The 16,470-nt window shown below is 34.7% G+C and overlaps 1 long non-coding RNA gene across 1 annotated transcript; it reads left to right on the forward strand.

Annotated features, from left to right (window-relative positions):
• The first annotated feature begins 458 nt into the window (after nucleotides 1-458).
• On the forward strand, nucleotides 459-4,483 carry LOC149770131 (uncharacterized). The gene is made up of 3 exons (XR_016418940.1): nucleotides 459-1,652; nucleotides 2,344-2,438; nucleotides 4,285-4,483. It is a non-coding gene; the product is annotated as an uncharacterized LOC149770131 (long non-coding RNA).
• The last annotated feature ends 11,987 nt before the right edge of the window (nucleotides 4,484-16,470 follow it).

Here is a 16,470-nt window from a genome sequence, read left to right on the forward strand (position 1 = left end):
TACCATTGTTTTCTCCTCCTCCAGAACATGGTACTTTTAGGAATGGACTTTGTGGAATTAACTTCATACTGCTTATGTATTTTTTCCTGAACGACTGTATCTGTAATACACAAACAACATTAAAACGCTTACAGACTGTACAGTCAGACTGATTAAAACATTAACATATCGTTCAAAAATCATCTTGATGGTAAAACTTGGGTAAATTTTAATCTTGCTAAGATTAATGTGAAATTTTTCAAAATTTCTTTTTCCAGGACTTAAGTTATGATTTTACTTATATATGAAGCAGTCTGAAAATTTAGCAGTAACCTAAAGACCTTTTTGGACTTAGATCTACAAATACTCAATAAATTCACAACTTTATCATAATACCAGAGCAGTCCCTTTTTGGGCTTACATGTATCACTGGAGTTAACATTTCCAAGACTGACAATTACAAGGTTATGGCTGTTAACATAAAATTGCACAAATTAGGTTGCTTTGAAAGTTATATATATATATTGAAAAACAAAAATACCTACTCTGATTTTAAAACTGGTGCAAGAGGAAACTTGTTTTTGACCTTGTATATCTTTTCACATTTATTGAAATTAAATCAGTCAGTTCTTTTAACAACTATTTCGTATTACAAATATATAATGAATTTCAACTGCGCAGCTTCGAACACATTTGTCAATTTATACCAATACCAGGACTAAATAATTAGTGCCAAAAGCCGGTGCTAACCAATGACTATGCTTGTATAACGCGGGCTTCTATACTTGCTTACAATTTAATTACCAGTCATACATATATAATATAGTGCTGGGCGGTTAATCATATAGTCAGTTTATACTTGGGCAAACGAGATAAAGTGGAGACTCCGTTTATTTCATACTCACCTATAATATTTGGGTGTCCAATTTGTGTTGTCTTTCCATTTGTGTTCCACACCTTGACACGATATTGCCTCTTGGTCGTAAACTTTGTCTTCTAAAACCACTTTACTGTAAACCGATCCATTCCCCAACATATCCAAATCACGGCGTTGGTATCTGATGTATACATATTAACTCTTTTGATAAATCATAAATCAAAAGAGAACAAAACGTCTGATTTTTCTGTCAAGTATTCGCCTTCATGTATCGGAGTCACGTTTTTGTCACGCAGAAATAGCCGAGGTTGTTCCGTATGATGATGGCTGATGAAGCTGACTATGATGGGATATAAAATTATGAACTTATTTTTTTTAAAACCAATTACTACATTGAAAAAGCTGGCACATTTCGATTTCATGCGTTAGAACAAAATATTCTACAAAAAGAAGAAGAAGATAAAAGAAAAAAAAAACGTTTCTGTAAATTTTGATTCTAAATTTGGCAGCGTAAAAGACTTTGGATAACCAGTCTAGAATTTGGGCACAATTTTCGATTAGAGTGTCATTGAAATTGTACAATATAAAATATCCCAGGATTTTAAGATGACCACTGAACCCGAAATATCCCTGGTTATATGGCTGAATGATCGTCACATTCAGGGAGGCATAATCTGTATGGCTGATTTTCACTCGCCACGAAAAGAAATGAAGGAATATCGCACGGGAGAGAAAGTGATGGCAATTTGTCATGGATTTAAGGGATACCATGAGTGTATTATTGCGAAAATTGCAGGTAAGTCATTTCTCAGTCCAAATGTAGGAAAATTATTTGCATGGCCGCCAAGTACCTTAGCTGCGAAAGACTTTGCGTGACGTAAATTTACGGAAAGCTATTACGAAATATATCCTATGGAACAATTTCTTTTTTTTATGCTGTTTGAAGACATAAATTAAACATCAAACCTGTAAGGGTATTGAAGGGTATGTGTTATGTTTTAAGCTTTGTTTACATAATTGGCAGTATTTTTTACTTATCCCTAACGGCAATGCACAATGACCAGTCATCTCATGGCTGTCTTTCTAAAAGTTGGTACATGCCGGCCTTGCGAATATACATTTCCAAATTGTAAATTTCACTTTAAATTGTATTCACCCATATGTTATTAATGATCTGACGTATTTGTATTTTTTACCTTTTCGCTATTATTGTCCAGACATTGTACTATTTATAGCAATAAGTTATATTTGTTTTAGTTAATTTCAGACTGTGACTCTGAAATATACCAGTAGATCTCTTTTCCAATTAATCTTCGATTCAGGTTATGGCTTGTTTCTGTCTATCCAATTTATATACAGCCATTTCAGTAATATTTAATAGTAACTTATTGTATAATTAATAAGAATGTACAGCTGTAAACTGTTGCAAATGATTATCAATTTTCCTCACCAAAAATACTTGTTTAGTTTGTGTCCTTTAATTTCAGAAAAAAAGTTGCAAGGCACAGTTATGCAAACAACTTGATGGCGACAGCTTCATTGAAATTCTTCGATCTTTTAATCTGAATCAAGCAAGCGAGAGGTAATACCACATTTGTTTCAAATTCAAATGTCTAGAACATTAGCTATAACCTGGAGTTGTGTATGTAGATAAGTAAATGTATCAGAAACTTAGTGCATATGAATCATCATGGTGAAAATTTGGATAAAATTTTTTTTTCGCACCCAGCATGAGGCAGAAATATGTCAAATTTAGGATTTTAACCAAGCTGCTAAATAAATATTCAGAATGCTGTACAGTTCTGGTGACTATATTGGCAAGGTGCTAACTTAGGGCAAGAGCCATAATAAGTACACACAAGGCCACCTCTCCAAGACCAGTCCAGAATTCAAATAATTTATGGTATATTTTCAATTATTAACCATGCATTTTAAACTTTGTTAACCTATGACAAAATATATGCCAAATTGTAACAATTTTTTTAATGAACTACGGCTGGAACATTATTGTGACATTTTAACATATACATAACTACTACTTGAAACATTATAGTGTAGACAGGCAATACTCAAATGGACATATACTATCAGTTTAAATGGTATAATCACAACTGCATGTATATGGTAGCCAGTTTGTGTGTGCATGATTCAGATGTTTAGTAACATAGCTTTAACAGATATTTAGTCACATCACTGTAACGATGTCTGCAGTGTGGCAATTTATAGTGATGTCTAGCACTGGGATATCATGCCACAGACATGTAGCATAATGTCTCCCACCCAGTCACATTATCTTGACACCAGGTTGACCAGTCCAAACACTAACCTCTTAACCGTTTACCTTGTATTACAAAGTGCAGCATGCTATAAATAGAGCACCTGTTACCTATTCAACTCCATACGCATAGGCCTGCCTGTTAACTGTTAAGCAGTGTAGTGTATGTTACGTTTAACAGCAATTGTAACCATTTTACATTTTTGTACACATCTGTTATGTGTGGAAAAATTTAATATTAAAGTCTGATTGTTATAGCTGTGTAATTATTTTTCACTGAAGAATTGTTTATGTGCTTCAAAATCTTGAGAGGACTCATTCCCCGTCATGTCAGTGAGGCCGTGTGACCCATCATAGCTGCTATTTCTCGTACTTGAAATTTACAATTTCATTTGCATCTACATCACTAAGTCATCTGAATTTGATAATTTATAAAAACTAATTGCTGCCTACATCAATATCAGAGCCTTTACCTAAGTTATTGAATCTTTCGTAGTTGTGATTCTAATCGTGAAACCTTCTTAAGTACTGAATGAAATCCACGACCTCCATTTTGGAGAGTGGAGATTATGACCCAGTTACTTTAAATAGCAGATATCGACCAGGGCATAAACAGTGACCATGTGATCTGATGTAATTGTCATTCACAGAAATGAATGTAGTACCTAATAGGGGGTTTTCCCCAAAGATGGTGCTATGAAATCCGGCTTAAAATAAGGCATCAAAAGACGCTAGCATGAGGTAATGGGTTAATGCTGAGAACCATGCACAGCAGCTATTAATTTTTTTTTGTATAAGTCTTTGGTATGACTCAGTTAAGGGTTCAAACCTGTGACCTCTCACACCCGCAGCAGGCGCTCTAGCTACTTAGACTTAGGCCACAGAAGCAGTTAGGTAGCCAGTTTAATTTATGATGGAAACCACAGGTTTTTAAGCCTATTAAGTTAGTCATCAAGCCAAGTGCCTCATTACAATTACCAACTTCAGGGATTGTAAAAGTACTGTAATTGCATGAAATGTTTCAGGCATAACTCTCTCATTCTCTCAATTCCCCCCCCCCATCTCTCTCTCTCTCTCTCTCTCTCTCTCTATATATATGGGATTGAAATCTTGCTTGATTCTATTTATTAATATACAATGATTTGTATTTCAGAAATCATCAAGAAGTATAACATTGGGGAAGTGATGGCGAGGCAGGAGCTTTGCGATATGGTTAAACCATCAAGAGTACCATCACTTCCACAGACTCCAGTGGTGACAACAGAAAAATAAGAAATGTGGTGAATGAACTATGAAACAACACTTGTAAAAAATATTTTAAATTTTTTAATTAAAATTGAGATAGAAATTAATGTGAATTTCTGTTATTTTGTTGTTAAGATTGCTTCAGAATAAATTCAAACTATAACTAGAGTAAGAGAACATATTTTTAGAAACTCGGATGATGTAAGGAGCCAGTAATCTGGATTTTATAACACACCAGTAGAAGTGTAGCAACATTTATGACAACTTAAGCCATGTTATCTACTGAATACTAGTGCACAACCTATTGAGCTACCAGTGACGAGTATAGTTTTTAATTTTTGTTTCCTTGTTCAAAAGTTACTAAACACCTCAGTCCATACAAGGAGTTGGTTGGGGTAATTTGGATCATGTTCTTCTTGAAATTATCATCAAATAAAAGTTGCATCACTGTTAAAAAATCTCATTTTCATAAAATTATTCAACAATTTTCAGCTAAATTTTAGTGTTGTCCAAGGTTTTCCAGCCTACCCTGGATAAAGACTGGAATATTAGTCCAAATGCTCCAGCATTTTCCATGCTAGAATTGTCCAGGGTTTTCCATCATTTTCCATGCTAGAATTGTCCAGGGTTTTCCAGCCTACCCTGGACATAGGCTGGAATGTTAGTCCAAATACTCCAGCGTTTTCCATGCTAGAATTTTCCAGCATTTTCCATGCTAGAATTGTCCAGGGTTTTCCAGCCTACCCTGGACATATGCTGGAATATTAGTCCAAATACTCCAGCGTTTTCCATGCTAGAATTGTCCAGCATTTTCCATCCTACCCTGGACATAGCCTGGAATATTAGTCCAAATACTCCAGCATTTTCCATGCTAGAATTGTCCAGGGTTTTCCAGCCTACCCTGGACATAGCCTGGAATATTAGTCCAAATACTCCAGCGTTTTCCATGCTAGAATTTTCCAGCGTTTTTCATGGAATATGATGGAAAATCTACAGCCGGGCATACTGGATGTGTTTGAGGCACCATTTCCAATTCAGACTTAGAGGACATTAGAAGAATTAATTTAGCACATGCCCCATCTTGATAAGACTATTCATTCAGGAGGACTCTCAAGATGCCAAGAGTGACAGCCATATAGGTTGAACTAGGCTTAAGTTATAAGGCCTTATTATCTTGACTAGAAGGCAGGCCCAGCTCGACAAAATTGCCCACTTATGATGCTCCAGCATCCAAGATGGAAGGCTTAGGGTCCAGGCAGGATTTTGTACCTTAACTCTAGCTGCAAGAGATGAGAGGTCAGAACATATGTAGTTGGGTGGGGGCAGTTATGACCCAAATTTACGATGTCTTGCATGCTCCTGACCTTACTAAACCTTTAAGAAAATAAATAGCTAGACAAATAAAGAGGAATAAATTCACATACATATTCTCCACCACTCCCAACATTCCAACCTTAGCTCTATCATGGACATGGCCATAATGATTTTCAAAATGGCTGCTATGATGGCATATTGGATGCGTCAGTGGCATCATTCTCATTTAAGGATCAATTAGAGAATGAGATGAATTTGTCTGTAAATGTTCATGGTAATCATCAGTTTAGATAAGTAGTGATAACAAATCAATTCCAAGAGATAAACAGACACTGGACAAATAATCATTCATAAACTCTTCTGGTCAATGGCCAGTAGAGCCAGAAAATATTCTTTAATATGAGATCAAAATAGAGGTGCTAATACTAAAAAAAGACAGATTAAGGAGTCTTTTTTGTGTTTATTTCATACACAATTGTCCTTAAAACAGGACCTTCTGAGTAGGCTGCAATTCATATAGGTCTATCATGGATGAATCAATAGGATTCTAAACACAAATTCATAACCCATGTTAGTAAATCATAATATGTACCTTCTTTGGTTTTAAGGAAACACAAAATGTAAAACACACCCAGTGAATGAATATAATCTTAACAAGAGCCACTGAAACATGCAACATAGGCCACACAGATTTCTTTTCTAAAACAAATGTAAAACTTGTGAAGATGCATCAACCAAACTACATGATACATGTATATGGTAGCATAGTGTTCATATCACATACCAAAAACTAGTAAGGTCATGACCTAAATACTGACAGATCAACATCATTTACACAAATCTTATAAGACGTTTATTTCAGGATGCTTTCTGTCAAATTTTGATAAAAGTCAGATGAACATTTTTGAGAAGACATTTAAAGATTTATCTATCATTTGAACAAATTTCAAAGCCATCTACACCAGAAAGGTTGATGTCAAATTTGGCCAAATACTGTTGAATGCTTTTGAGAAGGTCTTTTAAAGGTTTTCATCTTTTGAGTAGAGATATCAAAATTTTAGAAAACTCCTACTGGGTACCCACCAATCCTAATGATCAGTTGTCCAGGTACCTGATCAAAGGGAATTTGTATTTAATATGAACCTGAACTGCTTTGTTGTAGGTTCACACATGCCATCCACCAGGAGTGGCATAAGCATAATTATTATAAATATAAGTGACAAATAAAACATAAACTGAGCATAAAGAGAGAAATGTATATACTGCATGACACAATTACAGAAGAATGGATGAAAAACATACATTTAAGTTTGCTAGTTACCTCTATCTGAAGTTAAATTTTTGTCACAAATCAGCTAAATGTTTGTGGACTACAAATAACTTTAGTACAAGTGTAAAGAACCAACAGAAATCGATACATTATTCATGCACAACACTCACTTTAACTAGTCTTCATGTATGCAATTACTTTCATGAATGGTCCTAAGGTAAAAAAATTATCACAGCTGTATTACATCACTGTCAAATTCTTATTTCAAAATTTTTACAGAACTATTGATTTGCCTGTTTCAGGATGCAACATATTTTTAAGTTTAACAAAATTTCTCTCCTCTAACATTTTTCAGTCATTTGACATCCATCTGACACATTGAAAAAGCCGATTGTATGAATATATGACACCATTTATTTTTCAATTTAGACTGGTATCTATGTGGTATCAAAATAAAATGAATCTTTAACTCATGGTTTCGCAGTAAGAAACCCCTCTGTTTTCTTGTAACTGTCTCATGTAAATTCTATAAATTGAAAATAAAGAAATTTGATGGAGGTCTAACAATGAACACAAGGGTTTGTATCGTTGTTTTCGATTTAATGATCAATCATATATGTATTATATAATAGTACTGGAATAAGTTGTAAACAGGTTTAGTACGTCATTTTCCATTGGCCAGTGAGAGGACAGTATTTCATTCAGCGATTTGCATTTGCATAATAAGCTGATGCAATCACTGCAATGTGGCATTACTTAAAGGTATGGTAGTAAGCCACATTTTGGACAGGCATACAAAGTCAAATGCCTGAGCTAAGCAATAGTACCGAATATAAATCTTTATTGAAATATCTGCATTGATTCTTTAAAAGATTGCATAATAGACTGCACAAGAAAGGAGAGAAGTGTCTTCAATTGTATTATTATACAGTACATGTATGACAAGCGAATTGTAAGCAACAATACCAGCCATCGTAATAATGAATAAATGCACACACGACACGATCCTCGAACTGCATGTAATCGTCATTGTGTTTCTCGATCTGAACTTTTTTAATGGATACCTGGTTATCCATTTTATTACTTGGGTTATTATAACTGGGGTGGTACCCAAGTATCCAGGTACCCATTGGCATCTTTACTTTTGAGTAAAAACTTCCATATCTGATGACAGCAGCATCATTCGAAGAATCTCAATGCTATAATGTTTTTCTTTAAACAACAATTTTAATGTTTTATCAAGTTTGATTTTGTGACAAGAAGAAATGTTTTCATTCAGCATCTGAAACACTGTGCTAATATCGAAGCTTGGCATAAATAGCTCCAACCAAGAGCTGTCAGGAATTGTGAACATATGAACTTTCTGACTAATTTATATCGACCTTAAAAGCAAACGTGCATAACAGATCACTTTTAAGTTAGAAAGCTACTCCTCAGCTGGTGCATGATGATAAAAATTGATGAACAAAGTAACCAATTTCAAGAAAATCACTTCATTCGTGATGATTAAAATGGTCAATGACATACAAACTGCAGAAAGAATTATGGCATAAATGCCATCATAAACATGTGTTTGAGTTTGTGTGTGGTTTTGGATTTTTAACATAGCTTTAATAATTTTATAGTCATATCAGTATGATGTCTGCAGTGTGACTGTTTATAGAGATGTCTAGTACCGGGGCATCATGCCACAGGCATATAGTATGATGTCCTACCCAGCCACATTATCCTGACACCAGGCCAACCAGTCCAAACATTAACCTCTTAATGCTGAGCATCTCACAAGACAGCTGTTAGTACTAATTTTATAAGTCTTAAGTATGAATCGGCCGGGATTATCATGAACATGTATTTTATCATAAATTTTTTATATGAATAGCATGGCATTCATTTGCAACCTCTGTTAGTCCCAGTTAATTGGTTTTAAATTTTTGTTTAATTTCCAACAATTATGTATACCTGAAATACCTGATATTTATTCAAGTTTACAAATTTAAATGTGGTGTTTTAGTAAAACAAAATTATTTCAAATTTGAAAAGCAATAACTATCTTACATAAAACTCTCTGCATTTATGATGAAATGAGGCTTTTCATTTTTTTTACCTGTTTACTACCTTCAATAATTTGTTAAATCTGAGTCTCAGAAATATTATGAAAGTGATACAGTATGACTTGATCCTAGTAGAATTTATGTTGCGGTTTGAACCAAGACAAGGAAATCCCAGTCGAGGGTTTACACTATTTGTCTCCTCACAAGGCTCTGCTGAAGTGGAAGCGAAAAATGTAACCCCGCAACTGGAATTTCCTTTTCTTGGTATAAACACTGACATAGATTATTTTTCTCTGCCGATTTTTTTCCATTTAAGTTAAAAGAAACTCTACTGTTTTGCAACATAGTGAGCAGATTCAAAACACAGTATTTATAAGGTACTATTATTGCCTCTCACTCTATGTAAAAGTTATCTGGTTTTGTACTCTCTTATGACAATCGGAATATTTATTTCAGTAAAATCTAGCTAAATATGCTACTCTTAGAAAAGAAAGAAAAAATTCCAAAGAAAGCTATAATTGTTCTGCAATGCAAGAATTGCATCATGAGCATCTCGAGCCACTTGCTTTCATGTTGCAAATGAGCATTGATATAAATATGTTAATGAGGACAACGGGAAGCCCAGTTGACTCTAAGTAAAAACTGCAAAGGTTGCTTCCTTGTTCTGGATAATTCATGATCAACAGTAATTTCCCATACTCAGAGCATAAATATCTTAAGAATTTGACATTTTTGGCAAGATCTCACTAACTTTATCAGCAACTAATGTTGATCACGCGACTTATAATGGTCCAACCTCCTCGTATCAGATGACCATCATAAGTCACGTGATCAACATTAGTCGCTGATGAGAAAGATATTGCCTAAAAGTTGGAACTCGTAAGATATTTATGCTCTGAGTATGGGAAATTACTAATGATCATGAATGACCCAGAGCAAGGAAACTACCTTCTTATTTGTATCCCAAGTTAATTTTTATGTGAAGTCCTGCTAGATTACAATGAGGACATTTGAAATAAGTCTGCTGGAAAAATCATCTCCATTTTAGTAATTGATGCTACCACATAAACGTCATACCTAACAGTTCTGATGATGGAGCTGAATTTTTATTATACCAAAATCAATGAGTGGAAGAATGCACAGGAAAGGTAATTCCCAAACTTATATTTGCATCTCGTATTTCTTTGAATTTGGTTAACCTAATGAATTGGAATTATGGGGATGAAGGGAAAGAGTCACAGAAGGCTGGCGGTTCGAAATCTGGTTTGTTATTTCCATGCCTTCTGCATCCTCAGGGGTTGGTATTTTATATTATACAGTGTCTTCACTATGATTAAAACAGAAGTAAAAATTGTTGGAATAGGTGACAGACAAGAACCATTTTTGAAAATGAAATATAACCAGCAGAATATTCATTTTGGATAGGGCATTGTTCTGCCAGTCAGCTTTTAATAATTCTACTATTGCTGATACAATTAATTTTTCCACAAAAGATATATGCTATGATGCATGTAAGTATTGATGATAAACCAAGTGGACTTGGCTAAAAACAAAGAACACTCCTCCTAAGGGCTGATCTTTAAATAATGAAGATAATGGGAATAAATAAGATAAACAAAACAAAGTCAAATTTCAATGAAGATTGATCAACTGATTGGTAACGTACTTAAATATCCGACATTTATTAAATTTGGCACATCAATACATACATGGTTATATCATCCAAAAACAAACAATTTAAACAGAAGTAAAAGCATTCAAGACAATAAGTCTTCCATTACAAATCATGTTAGACCCCCAATTGCTATATTTGATACATAAATCTGCAAAATTGTTGCTTTTCTAAACAGGGAAGATGTTGATAATTGATTGTGATCTAAACATTGATTGCATACAATTTTCGCCATGTAATAGTTGTTTAAATGATATGATTTTGAATGAGTGATTACCAGTCCACACACATCACAGACTTTATTGATCATATCTATCTTAATCAACCTACACACTGGCAATTAGACAGCAATATAATATCTGGATACCTAGGCGTACACAGCAGCTGCCAATAATTCCAATCATTTTTTATGCATGATGTAGAAACTTCAAAACATTCTGAGGAGGATTTTGTATTTGACCCCTTATTTACACCCTTTTATGAATTCTGAAAATAAAAGTGACCTGACCTCAAAAAAATGGCATCAACTATTAAATAAAGTCTTAAACATCCATGCATTACAGACAAACAAACGTGTCATGTAACAATTTAAACCTGCGTGGCTCGCACTGGAAATCAAGTTTGGAATGGATGAGATAGCTTCAAGAGAAACAGTGACTGGGTGAACTGTAAGTACTGGAGGATGAGAGTGATGCACTTAACTGACAATGTAAAACAAACCAATTATAAACAAGCTGTAGAGGAAGCTCAAACAACGAAGCAAGTGTGAAAATATTTAAATGAAAAAATCAACATCAAACTTGTAATTACCATAATAATTCTCATTTAATTCAATGTTAGAGCACCAACTTTGAAACATTTGCTGATCAAATAACCAAGATATAAAATATCACCAGATCTTGCACGTTACATGTGGTAATACAAGTTTACTTTCATCAGCTGCTTCCATACTTCTGTATCTACTAAAATTCTTCACACATATTTCTAACAAGACGCCTATTGAGCAGAACAAATACATAAGTATCAAGGATTCTATATTAATAAGTGGTAAATAAGTACACGTTTTACACATAATCAGGAAAGTATAATCTAAATGAAGATCAAGTGAATCTCATCACTAATAAATCAAGAGGCATGAGTAGGCCTGATATTACTCACCTGGTTAGTTAACAATTTTTGAATTCAACAGATACTGAAGGAATGAAACATTTACAGACAAGATTTTGGTATTCCACAAAAAATCTGAAAATTTGAAAGGGGGGTTTGGGGATCCTCCCCTAATGGGGTCTTGGGCAGCGCCCCAAATCCAGGGGTCCAGGGGTCCGATGGCCCCCGGCCAAAAATGCATTTTACAATCATAAAAAAACTGCTCCTGGTGCAACTTGTGATCATAATATATAACAAAATAATCATCTAAAAAATTAACAAACTTGCCAAAAAGTTTCAACTCGACTTGAATAATTTTGCAATATATATTGTCACATGAATTTGTTCTCCAGTACTACTGCTGCTTAGGTTATTTCATGTGCATGTCAGTTTTCACATCATAAATACGTCACAATAATTTCTCAATTTTTGCAGCAAATAGATTATACTTCTCTCTTTTCATAACAAATCTGTAAAATAATCATCCAAGTACATCAACTATATACAAATAATCCGACAGATTCACTGGTCTTTTTCTCCAATGGACACAGCCTGTTGATATTCCAGTCAAGCTCTTTGTGCGGCTTTGGCAAAGATTTGTTTAGCCTTCCTTTTTGAATTATTTTTTGGGCTCAATCTGCATCTTTTCTTTTCCTCCTCAATCAGAGCCTTTTTCCTTTCAAGCTGGTGCTTGTATTAGCGACATGCAGTGTGCATATTCTTACAGAGAGCTACATCTGTTTTCTCGTGCAAGAAATCTTTCTTCTTATAGTAATTAACTGCACTTTTTCCAGATGCCTTCTGAGCTTCAATTTTCTTATATACAGATTCTTTTGTATGTGCTGTTCCTAACTCTTCCAACCGCGATTAACGTAGAGTGTAGGTTACAAAATGCCAGTCCTGTAGTGTTCAGTTTTCTTATAAACTGACCAACTAAATTTTCATCGACTTTTCGCTCCAGCCATTCCCATTTCCATACGTTTTTTCAACCTTTATCTAAATTTCTCATGACATGGTCTCTCTTAACAACTCAGGATGCCATTGTTTGCAAACACGCTTCTTCTTTCCATTGCCATCAGTTTCCATTACATGAAGATTCATTGGATGAATTTAAACTTTTGACCAATCAGAATACTCTTTACGAGCATCATAGGCTAACTAATACATGGAACGAATACGTCACATGGGTCATTGAGGAATGGAACAGAACAGGCAGTTTTGAAAAAAAAAACAGATTGGAGATGATTAAAAAAAAAAAAAAACAGACTATATCAAGAAAAACCAGATTCAAGTCAGGAGAAAAGTTTAAAATGGAGAAAAATCATGTCTGTATTTAGACTACAGTGTTGCTACATATTGTTACTGCTGATGCCACTGCATATATGTATATATACATAAACAGTATTTCTATACATTTGACTGGTATTTTGTTCAACACCCACCCCCAACACACAACGACACTCAACATTTTAGATCCTTTCACTATATCGCAGTTCAGTACACAATGTGGTCATCAGTTATGGCCACGGACTACTGTGTTATAATGAGTGTGTGCGTGTGTTTTATTTTTAATGTAGCTTTAACAATTATGTCATATCGCCACAATGTCTGCAGTGTGGCAGTTTATAGCGGTGTCTAGCACTGATGCGTCATTCTGCAGACATGTTATATTCGTCAACCTTTGTGTCAACTATCCTCTGCGTATTGCATTATTCAATGCCCAATCAGTAGGACCACCAGAAAAGTGCACAGAAATAGTTAATTTTATCAACAACCAGAATACTGACATCTTTTTCCTGACAAAAATAATGGCTAAAATCAACAAGCGATGAGCCCAAGTGTGCGGATCTAACATCCACTGGTTACTCCATCAAGTCGTTCCCCCATAACTCTCGTGGAAGAGGAATTGCTGTCATCACAAAGAACTCCCTGATTAAACATCTCAACCACACCACAACATTCAATTTCGACCACACATTGTTTGAACTAGTCAAAACCACACTCTATAAATAACCAGTATATCTGGAGGAGGAAGAACCCACAAATATTGGAGGAACCACTGACCCAACCTACTGGTAAGCTTTCTCACATTTTGACTTGTAACTTCTTAACCATTATATTATGTGTCTTTCTCAAGTGAACTGCTAGACATACAACTGAGTGTAAAATTTGATTTTGCATTTGGAAACCTTTCTTTCTTCTTTCATTCATGATGACCCTGACCATTAATAAGATAAATTATTTTAAATTCTGTGTACTGACTTTAATCCTGCAAAACCAAATTCAGCTTTTACAAGTGTGAATAAAATTTATAATCTGATCTGAATATGTGGTCTACTACTAATGTCATTCTAATGAAAGCTTCTTTCTTTAATAATAGATACCTACACTATGGACTGTTTTTTTTCTTTTAAAACTATAACAGACCAATCTTATCATACATTTGCAAACTTTTGTAGATACAACCAATGCCCTTCAGTAACCATTGCATCATGCAGAAAATAAATAAAGTAGCCTATTTCTAACTAAATATGCTTATACAATATGTTTCCTTTAGATCTGAATTCTTAATCATTGTGACCGTTTTAATTTTAACTTTTAATTAGCATAAAATAGACAGAATTGCTTAAATATTGCAAAGCAACTCACCTACATACTCATCCACCCAACCACATGCCTATCTACTGTCAGTGGGAAAATGATTTTCTAATAATATAAAGAGTTATGAAAAAAATTAAACTGTGTGGAACACTGCCTTCAAATTCGCTCTTTCATATGATTTTGATATATACAATCAGTTTAAAGAAAAATACGATCCATTTTATACACTTGCCACAATGTTAGAGTGTACAATGCATTGATAGTATATGTCTGTCAGTTTGTCTATTTTTGGTGTCCACATAAACTCTTATTTTAGTCCCTGTACCATGACCAAACCTTGTGGATGACTTTCATACTGAGAAGGAAAAACCTTTTTATTTCAGGACAAAAGGGTTGAAGATCACAAATTATGTGAATATAGTTAAATACTGAACATCAGGGGTCAGAACAAATAATATCAAATATTAGATATCACGGATTAGGACAAACAGAATCAAACATTGAATATCTGTAATAATTATAAATACAATTCAATACTAAAGATGAGATCCCAACAAGCAATCAAACAGTGAAAATCTTGAATCAGAACAAAGAAAATCAAACATTGAACATTTGTGCCATAATGAACAAAACAAATGATGTACATCTGAATTCATAAAGAAAAAGAATAACAAATATGTAACAAACTGCCTAACTGAAGTATACCAGAGATTTAAGTCAACTAAAACTTACATGAACACATCAAACAATCTGTTTCTTTCTTCATTAGGATTTGCTACTCTTTGAGCATGCGTTTTCAGTTGACATCACTAGGGTTTGTATAACTTGTCATATATAGCGTGCATAAGTGTCATGATCGATGTATTTATATTTGTCGTTTTATTAATGAAAATTTTAGAATATATAAATTAACATACTTATGCAGTCTTCAAACTGTCATGAATACTGGCGGATATTTTCGTGTGCACATTTGCGCAATACATACAATAATACACACCACTCTGGTCCCGCACGTTCCCAACCTACCATAATAATTAGACAAACATTTAAGGTTTTACATCCTGCTTTTAGAGAAGACTTTGCAGCAGTTCCAAATTGGAAAAAAGAAATAAACAAAAGGTAAAATAAAACGGTTTGCAATACTGAACATATATAATGCTACCATATTATTACTAAGAGATTGTTTTAACCTCTCTAGATCACAGGGACTCTTTACAAAGAAAATCAAGGGATGGGGTTTCTAACCTGTAATAATATTATTACAGGTCAGAACCCCCATCCCTTGATCTTTTTTGTAACGAGCCCCTGTGCTCTAGATGGCCGAAAGTAGGTCAGTAAGCAAGTAACGTGATCCCGACCGAACCTATTGCCGTACACTGCATCAAAGTCTATGGAAAAATGTTACAGAGCTATTTTTAACACACTCACTGCAAAAAGATGCATACTACTCAACTGAAGGAAATGAGCAGCAGAGGGACTGGTCCCACCAACTTTTTCGTCAAACAGGACTTCTTCTGATAGAAGGTCTTATTTTGCAAAATAAACCCTTCCAGCCAGAAACTGTGATGACTAAATCCTCTTTTCTGGCTAGAAGGGGTTATTTCGACAGCGATAACTCGCTATAAAAAAAAGTTTCTTCACGGGGGGAGGGGGGGGGCACGACAACGACGTTGGTGGCGTAGTCCCTCTGCTGCTAATCATTTTAGGATTTCTGTTGTGAATTAAAAATTTAAGTTAACAATAATGGCCAACATCGGAGAAGCACATTCCACTAGACTAGCTCGAGAACGACTAGAAGCAATAAAAAATTTTCTTCCTGTCCGTGATAGTGTTAAAGAAAAATTACAAGCACGGCAGCAAGCACAAGTTGAATTTGCAACAGGTGTAGAAGAATTATTTAAACCCGTTACAACAGCCACTGAAAAAGCTGCGGTGACCACTGAGCGAGCTTTACTGGGAGAACCCAAGACTTTTGAAGAGGTGGCGGATGTTGCGGAACGGGAGCGGAGGCTGCGAGAACAAGAAGAACAATGAAAACAA

The sequence above is a fragment of the Sinohyriopsis cumingii genome, unplaced genomic scaffold (genome assembly GCF_028554795.1).
Source record: "Sinohyriopsis cumingii isolate HCF-2022 unplaced genomic scaffold, ASM2855479v2 utg002675l, whole genome shotgun sequence".
Classification (NCBI taxonomy): Eukaryota; Metazoa; Mollusca; class Bivalvia; order Unionida; family Unionidae; genus Sinohyriopsis; species Sinohyriopsis cumingii.